We start from the raw sequence: 9,570 nt of genomic DNA on the forward strand, positions 1-9,570 counted from the left end.
AACGACAGGAGTAAGAATGACTCCCTTGCAGTGTGGATTCAGGAGTGGCGCTTTATGCTATCTGTTGTGCATCAACTGGCATGGAGCGGCTGAAACTGACTGTCCACTTAAAACAAAGCATTGCAAGGACTTTTGACGATGCTGACGCAATGTGATTTGTGCCCAGGGCTCTAAATGTCAATGTGAGGAAATGGAACAAAGCGTGGGTGAAGGACGTTAGTAACAATGACTCCCTTGAGGTGCGGCTAGAACAGTGCTGCTTTGCACTGTCTGGTGTGGTTCAACTGGAATGCACAGGGGGAATCTTACTGTGCTTTTAAAAGATATAATTGCGAGGGCGGTTGACCATTTTTATGCAAGGTGATTTGTGCCCAGTGCCCTAAATGTCAACCTGAAGAAATAGAACAAGGCGTGGGGGAGCTAAGTGAGTAACAATGACTCCCTTGAGCTGCGACTAGAGCAGTGCGGCTCTAGCGCTGCCTGGTGCGCTTCAACTGGGATAGATCGGGGTAATCCGACTGTCCATTTAAAACAAATGATTGCGAGGGCCGTTGACCATGCTGACGCAATTTGATTTCTGCCTAGTGCTTTAAACGTGAAATAAATAAATTAAGGAAAGGGCTGGATAAACGACAGGAGTAACTATGACACCCTTTAGGTGCGGCTAGCGCAGTGCAGCTCTTGCGCGGTCTGGTGCGAATGAACTGGCATGGACTGACAGAATCCACTGTCCAAATAAAACAAACCATTCTGGGGGCCGTTGAGCATGCTGACGCAGTGTGATTTCTGCACAGTGCTCTAAATGTCGAAGTGAAAAAATGAAAAAAAAGCGTGGATAAAAGATAGGAGTAAGAATGACTCCCTTGCAGTGTGGATTGAGCTGTGCCGCTTTGCACTTTCCGTTGCGCTTCAACTGGTATGGACCGGGAGAATCTGACTGTCCATTTAAAACAAAGCATTGCGAGGACTTTTGACCATGCTGATGCAATGTGATCTCTGCCCAGTCCCCTAAATGTCAACGTGATAAAATGCAACAGGCGAGGGTAAACGAAGAGACTAACAATGACTCCCATGAGGTGGGACTAGTGTAGCGCGGCTTTGCACTGTCTGGTGTGGTTTACCTGGCATGCAACGGGGGAATCTAACTCTGCCATGAAAAGAAATGATTGCGAAGGCCGTTGACCATGCTGACACAATGTGATTTCTGCCCAGTGCTATTTAATGTCAATGTGAAGAAATGCAAAAAAGGTGTGTGTAAGCGATGAGAGTAACAATGACACCCTTGAGGTGTGATTAGAGCAGCGCAGCATTTGCACAGTCTGCTGCACTCCAGCTGGCATAGATCGGGGGAATCCGACTGTCCAATTAAAACAAATGATTGTGAGCGCCGTCGACCATGCTGACGGAATGTGATTTCTGCCCAGTGCTCTAAACGTCAAAGTGAAGTAAATAAAAAAAGGACGGTTAAACGACAGGAGTAACAATGACTCCCTCGTGGTGCGGCTATCGCAGTGCGGCTCTTGCGTGGTCTTGTGCGCCTCAACTGGCATGGACCGGCGGAATCATCATCAGCATAGGCCTGGTTACGCCTACTGCAGGGCAAAGGCCTCTCCCATACATCTCCAACAACCCCGATCACGTACTAAGTGTGGCCATGTCGTCCCCGCAAACTTCTTAATCTCATGCGCCCGCCTAACTTTCTGCCGCCCTCTGCTAAGCTTCTCTTCCCTTGGAATCCATTCCGTAACCCTCAATGACCATCGGTTATCTTCCCTCCTCATTGCGTATCCTGCCCATGCCCCTTTCTTTTTCTTGATTTCAACTAAGATGTCATTAAGTCGCGTTTGTTCCCTCACACAATCTGCTCTTTTCTTATTCTTGAACGTTACACCTATCATTCTTCTTTCCATAGCTCGTTGTGTCTTCCTCAATATGAGCAGAACCCTTTTCGTAAGCCTCAAGGTTTCTGCCCCATAGGTGAGTGCTGGTAAGACACAGGTATTATATACTTTCCTCTTGAGGGGATAACGGCAACCTGCTATTCATCATCTGAGAATGCCTGCCAAACGCACCCCAGCCCATTCTTGTTCTGAATATTTCTGTCTTATGATCCGCATCCGCTGTCACTACCTGACCGAAGTTGGTGTATTCCCTTACGACTTCCAGTGCCTCGCTGCCTATTGTAAATTGCGGTTTTCTTCGGAGACTGTTAAGCATTACTTTAGTTTCCTGCAGATTAATTTTTAGACCCACTCTTCTGCTTTGCCTATCCAGGTCACTGAACATGCATTGCAATTGGTCCCCTGAGGTACTAAGCAAGGCAATGTCATCAGCGAATCGCGAGTTACCAAGCTATTCTCGATTAACTTTTATCCCCAATTCTTCCCAATCCATGTCTCTGAATACCTCCTGTAAAATAAAATGCCCAAATAAAACAAAGCATTTTGGGGGCCGTTGACCGTGCTGACGCAGTGTGATTTCTGCACAGTGCTCTAAATGTCAAAGTGAAAAAATGAAAAAAAGGTGTGGATAAACGACATGAGTAAGAATGACTCCCTTGCAGTGTGCATTCAGCTGTGCCGCTTTGCACTTTCCATTGCGCTTCAACTGGTATAGACCGGGGGAATCCGACTGTCCATTTAAAACAAAGCATTGCAGGGACTTTTGACCATGCTGACGCAATGTGATTTCTGCCCAGTCCCCTATATGTCCACTTGATAAAATCAACAAGGCGTGGGTAAACGAAGAGACTAACAATGACTCCCATGAGGTGCGACTAGAGCAGCACAGCTTTGCACTGTCTGGTGTGGTTTACCTGTCATGCACCGGGGGAATCTCACTGTGCACTTAAAACAAATGATTGTGAAGGCTGTTGCCGATGCTGACACAATGTGATTTCTGCCCAGTGCTATTTAATGTCAACGTGAAGAAATGCAAGAAGGTGCGTATGCGATGAGAGTAACAATGACTCCCTCGAGGTGCGACTAGAGCAGTGCGGCTCTTGTGCAGTCTGCTGCACTCCAACTGGCATAGATCGGGGGAATCCGACTGTCCATTTAAAACAAATGATTACGCGGGCCGTTCACCATGCTGACGCAATGTGATTTCTGCCTAGTGCTCTAATCGGCAAAGTGATGAAATAAAGAAATGCCTGGATAAAGGACAGGTGTAAGAGTGACTCCTGTGAGGTGCGGCTGGAGCAGTGCAGCTCTTGCGCGGTATGGTACGCCTCAACTGGCATGGACGGGCGGAATTCACTGTCCAAATGAAACAAAGCATTCTGGGAGCCAGTGCTCTAAATGTCAACGTGAAGAAATGCAAAAAGATGGGTATAAAGGACAGGAGTAAGAATGACTCCCGTGCAGAGTTTATTGAGCAGTTTCGCTTTGTGCTATCCATTGTGCTTCATTTGGTATGGACCGGTGGAATCCAACTGTCCACTAAAACAAAGCTTTGCGAAGACTTTTGATCATGCTGACGTAATGTGACTTCTGCCCAGCGCTCTAAATGTCAACGTGAAGAAATGCAACAAGGCATGGCTACACAAAGCGAGTAACAATGGCCCTCTTGAGGTGCGGCTAGAGCAGTGTGGCGCTTGCGCTGCCTGGTGCGCTTCAACTGGCATGGACCGGGAGAATCCGACTCTCCAAATAAAACAATGCATTTTGAGGGCCGTTGACCATGCTGACGCAATGTGATTTCTGCCCAGGTCTGTAAATGTCAACGTGCAGAAATGAAAAAAAGGCGTGGTTAAACGACAGGAGTAAGAATGACTCCCTTGCAGTGTGGATTCAGGAGTGGCGCTTTATGCTATCTGTTGTGCTTCAACTGGCATGGACCGGCTGAAACTGACTGTCCACTTAAAACAAAGCATTGCAAGGACTTTTGACGATGCTGACGCAATGTGATTTGTGCCCAGGGCTCTAAATGTCAATGTGAGGAAATGGAACAAAGCGTGGGTGAAGGACGTTAGTAACAATGACTCCCTTGAGGTGCGGCTAGAACAGTGCTGCTTTGCACTGTCTGGTGTGGTTCAACTGGAATGCACAGGGGGAATCTTACTGTGCTTTTAAAAGATATAATTGCGAGGGCGGTTGACCATTTTTATGCAAGGTGATTTGTGCCCAGTGCCCTAAATGTCAACCTGAAGAAATAGAACAAGGCGTGGGGGAGCTAAGTGAGTAACAATGACTCCCTTGAGCTGCGGCTAGAGCAGTGCGGCTCTAGCGCTGCCTGGTGCGCTTCAACTGGGATAGATCGGGGTAATCCGACTGTCCATTTAAAACAAATGATTGCGAGGGCCGTTGACCATGCTGACGCAATTTGATTTCTGCCTAGTGCTTTAAACGTGAAATAAATAAATTAAGGAAAGGGCTGGATAAACGACAGGAGTAACTATGACACCCTTTAGGTGCGGCTAGCGCAGTGCAGCTCTTGCGCGGTCTGGTGCGAATGAACTGGCATGGACTGACAGAATCCACTGTCCAAATAAAACAAACCATTCTGGGGGCCGTTGAGCATGCTGACGCAGTGTGATTTCTGCACAGTGCTCTAAATGTCGAAGTGAAAAAATGAAAAAAAAAGCGTGGATAAAAGACAGGAGTAAGAATGACTCCCTTGCAGTGTGGATTGAGCTGTGCCGCTTTGCACTTTCCGTTGCGCTTCAACTGGTATGGACCGGGAGAATCTGACTGTCCATTTAAAACAAAGCATTGCGAGGACTTTTGACCATGCTGATGCAATGTGATCTCTGCCCAGTCCCCTATATGTCAACTTGATAAAATCAACAAGGCGAGGGTAAACGAAGAGACTAACAATGACTCCCATGAGGTGCGACTAGAGCAGCACGGCTCTGCACTGTCTGGTGTGGCTTACCTGGCATGCACCGGGGGAATCTCACTGTGCACTTAAAACAAATGATTGTGAAGGCTGTTGCCGATGCTGACGCAATGTGATTTCTGCCCAGTGCTATTTAATGTCAACGTGAAGAAATGCAAGAAGGTGTGTGTAAGCTATGAGAGTAACAATGACTCCCTTGAGGTGCGAATAGAACAGTGCAGCTTTTGCACAGTCTGCTGCACTCCAGCTGGCATAGATCGGGGGAATCCGACTGTCCATTTAAAACAAATGATTGCGAGGGCCCTCGACCATGCTGACGCAATGTGATTTCTGCCCAGTGCTCTAAACGTGAAACTGAAGTAAATAAAAAAAGGCATGGATAAACTACAGGAGTCACAATGACTCCCTTGTGGTGCGGCTATCGCAGTGCGGCTCTTGCGTGGTCTTGTGTGCCTCAACTGGCATGGACCGGCGGAATCATCATCAGCATCAGCCTGGTTACGCCTACTGCAGGGCAAAGGCCTCTCCCGTACATCTCCAACAACCCCGATCATGTACTATGTGTGGCCATGTCGTCCCTGCAAACTTCTTAATCTCATGCGCCCGCCTAACTTTCTGCCGCCCTCTGCTAAGCTTCCCTTCCCTTGGAATCCCTTCCGTAACCTTTAATGACCATCGGTTATCTTCCCTCCTCATTTCGTATCCTGCCCATGCCCATTTCTTTTTCTTGATTTCAACTAAGATGTCATTAACTCGCGTTTGTTCCCTCACCCAATCTGCTCTTTTCTTATCCTTTAACGTTACACCTATCATTCTTCTTTCCATAGCTCGTTGCGTCGTCCTCAATTTGAGCAGAACCCATTTCGTAAGCCTCCAGGTTTCTGCCCCATAGGTGAGTACTGGTAAGACACAGGTATTATATACTTTCCTCTTGAGGGGATAATGGCAACCTGCTAATCATCTACTGAGAATGCCTGCCAAACGCACCCCAGCCCATTCTTGTTCTTCTGAATATTTCTGTCTCATGATCCGCATCCGCTGTCACTACCTGCCCTAAGTTGATGTAATCCCTTACGACTTCTAGTGCCTCGCTGCCAATTGTAAATTGCTGTTTTCTTCCGAGACTGTTAAGCATTACTTTAGTTTCCTGCAGATTAATTTTTAGACCCACTCTTCTGCTTTGCCTATCCAGGTCAGTGAACATGCATTGCAATTGGTCCCCTGAGGTACTAAGGAAGGCAATGTCATCAGCGAATCGCGAGTTACTAAGCTATTCTCGATTAACTTTTATCCCCAAATCTTCCCAATCCATGTCTCTGAATACCTCCTGTAAAATAAAATGCCCAAATAAAACAAAGCATTTTGGGGGCCGTTGACCATGCTGACGCAATGTGATTTCTGCCCAGGTCTGTAAATGTCAACGTGCAGAAATGAAAAAAGGCGTGGTTAAACGACAGGAGTAAGAATGACTCCCTTGCAGTGTGGATTCAGGAGTGGCGCTTTATGCTATCTGTTGTGCATCAACTGGCATGGACCGGGGGAATCCGACTGTCCATTTAAAACAAAGCATTGCGGGGACTTTTGACCATGCTGACGCAATGTGATTTCTGCCCAGTCCCCTATATGTCAACTTGATAAAATCAGCAAGGCGAGGGTAAACGAAGAGACTAACACTGACTCCCATGAGGTGCGACTAGAGCAGCACGGCTCTGCACTGTCTGGTGTGGCTTACCTGGCATGCACCGGGGGAATCTCACTGTGCACTTAAAACAAATGATTGTGAAGGCTGTTGCCGATGCTGACGCAATGTGATTTCTGCCCAGTGCTATTTAATGTCAACGTGAAGAAATGCAAGAAGGTGTGTATGCGATGAGAGTAACAATGACTCCCTCGAGGTGCGACTAGAGCGGTGCGGCTCTTGCGCAGTCTGCTGCACTCCAACTGGCATAGATCGGGGGAATCCGACTGTCCATTTAAAACAAATGATTACGCGGGCCGTTCACCATGCTGACGCAATGTGATTTCTGCCTAGTGCTCTAAACGGCAAAGTGATGAAATAAAGAAATGCCTGGATAAAGGACAGGTGTAAGAGTGACTCCTGTGAGGTGCGGCTGGAGCAGTGCAGCTCTTGCGCGGTATGGTACGCCTCAACTGGCATGGACGGGCGGAATTCACTGTCCAAATGAAACAAAGCATTCTGGGAGCCAGTGCTCTAAATGTCAACGTGAAGAAATGCAAAAAGGTGGGTATAAAGGACAGGAGTAAGAATGACTCCCGTGCAGAGTTTATTGAGCAGTTTCGCTTTGTGCTATCCATTGTGCTTCATTTGGTATGGACCGGTGGAATCGAACTGTCCATCAAAACAAAGCTTTGCGAAGACTTGATCATGCTGACGTAATGTGACTTCTGCCCAGCGCTCTAAATGTCAACGTGAAGAAATGCAACAAGGCATGGCTACACAAAGCGAGTAACAATGGCTCTCTTGAGGTGCGGCTAGAGCAGTGTGGCGCTTGCGCTTCCTGGTGCGCTTCAACTGGCATGGACCGGGAGAATCCGACTCTCCAAATAAAACAATGCATTTTGAGGGCCGTTGACCATGCTGACGCAATGTGATTTCTGCCCAGGTCTGTAAATGTCAACGTGAAGAAATGAAAAAAAAGGCGTGGTTAAACGACAGGAGTAAGAATGACTCCCTTGCAGTGTGGATTCAGGAGTGGCGCTTTATGCTATCTGTTGTGCTTCAACTGGCATGGACCGGCTGAAACTGACTGTCCACTTAAAACAAAGCATTGCAAGGACTTTTGACGATGCTGACGCAATGTGATTTGTGCCCAGGGCTCTAAATGTCAATGTGAGGAAATGGTACAAAGCGTGAGTGAAGGACGTTAGTAACAATGACTCCCTTGAGGTGCGGCTAGAACAGTGCTGCTTTGCACTGTCTGGTGTGGTTCAACTGGAATGCACAGGGGGAATCTTACTGTGCTTTTAAAAGATATAATTGCGAGGGCGGTTGACCATTTTTATGCAAGGTGATTTGTGCCCAGTGCCCTAAATGTCAACCTGAAGAAATAGAACAAGGCGTGGGGGAGCTAAGTGAGTAACAATGACTCCCTTGAGCTGCGGCTAGAGCAGTGCGGCTCTAGCGCTGCCTGGTGCGCTTCAACTGGGATAGATCGGGGTAATCCGACTGTCCATTTAAAACAAATGATTGCGAGGGCCGTTGACCATGCTGACGCAATTTGATTTCTGCCTAGTGCTTTAAACGTGAAATAAATAAATTAAGGAAAGGGCTGGATAAACGACAGGAGTAACTATGACACCCTTTAGGTGCGGCTAGCGCAGTGCAGCTCTTGCGCGGTCTGGTGCGAATGAACTGGCACGGACTGACAGAATCCACTGTCCAAATAAAACAAACCATTCTGGGGGCAGTTGAGCATGCTGACGCAGTGTGATTTCTGCACAGTGCTCTAAATGTCGAAGTGAAAAAATGAAAAAAAAGCGTGGATAAAAGACAGGAGTAAGAATGACTCCCTTGCAGTGTGGATTGAGCTGTGCCGCTTTGCACTTTCCGTTGCGCTTCAACTGGTATGGACCGGGAGAATCTGACTGTCCATTTAAAACAAAGCATTGCGAGGACTTTTGACCATGCTGATGCAATGTGATCTCTGCCCAGTCCCCTATATGTCAACTTGATAAAATCATCAAGGCGTGGGTAAACGAAGAGACTAACAATGACTCCCATGAGGTGCGACTAGAGTAGCACGGCTCTGCACTGTCTGGTGTGGCTTACCTGGCATGCACCGGGGGAATCTCACTGTGCACTTAAAACAAATGATTGTGAAGGCTGTTGCCGATGCTGACACTATGTGATTTCTGCCCAGTGCTATTTAATGTCAACGTGAAGAAATGCAAGAAGGTGCGTGTAAGCGGTGAGAGTAACAATGACTCCCTTGAGGTGCGACTAGAGCAGTGCAGCTTTTGCACAGTCTGCTGCACTCCAGCTGGCATAGATCGAGGAATCCGACTGTCCATTTAAAACAAATGATTGCGAGGGCCGTCGGCCATGCTGACGCAATGTGATTTCTGCCCAGTGCTCTAAACGTGAAACTGAAGTAAATAAAAAAAGGCATGGATAAACTACAGGAGTCACAATGACTCCCTTGTGGTGCGGCTTTCGCAGTGCGGCTCTTGCGTGGTCTTGTGTGCCTCAACTGGCATGGACCGGTGGAATCATCATCAGCATCAGCCTGGTTACGCCTACTGCAGGGCAAAGGCCTCTCCCATACATCTCCAACAAACCCGATCATGTACTAAGTGTGGCCATGTCGTCCCTGCAAACTTCTGAATCTCATGCGCCCGCCTAACTTTCTGCCGCCCTCTGCTAAGCTTCTCTTCCCTTGGAATCCATTCCGTAACCCTCAATGACCATCGGTTATCTTCCCTCCTCATTGCGTATCCTGCCCATGCCCCTTTCTTTTTCTTGATTTCAACTAAGATGTCATTAGGTCGCGTTTGTTCCCTCACCCAATCTGCTCTTTTCTTATCCTTGAACGTTACACCTATCATTCTTCTTTCCATAGCTCGTTGTGTCGTCCTCAATATGAGCAGAACCCTTTTCGTAAGCCTCAAGGTTTCTGCCCCATAGGTGAGTGCTGGTAAGACACAGGTATTATATACTTTCCTCTTGAGGGGATAACGGCAACCTGCTATTCATCATCTGAGAATGCCTGC

This window comes from Dermacentor albipictus, unplaced genomic scaffold, assembly GCF_038994185.2.
Source record: "Dermacentor albipictus isolate Rhodes 1998 colony unplaced genomic scaffold, USDA_Dalb.pri_finalv2 scaffold_37, whole genome shotgun sequence".
Lineage (NCBI taxonomy): Eukaryota > Metazoa > Arthropoda > Arachnida > Ixodida > Ixodidae > Dermacentor > Dermacentor albipictus.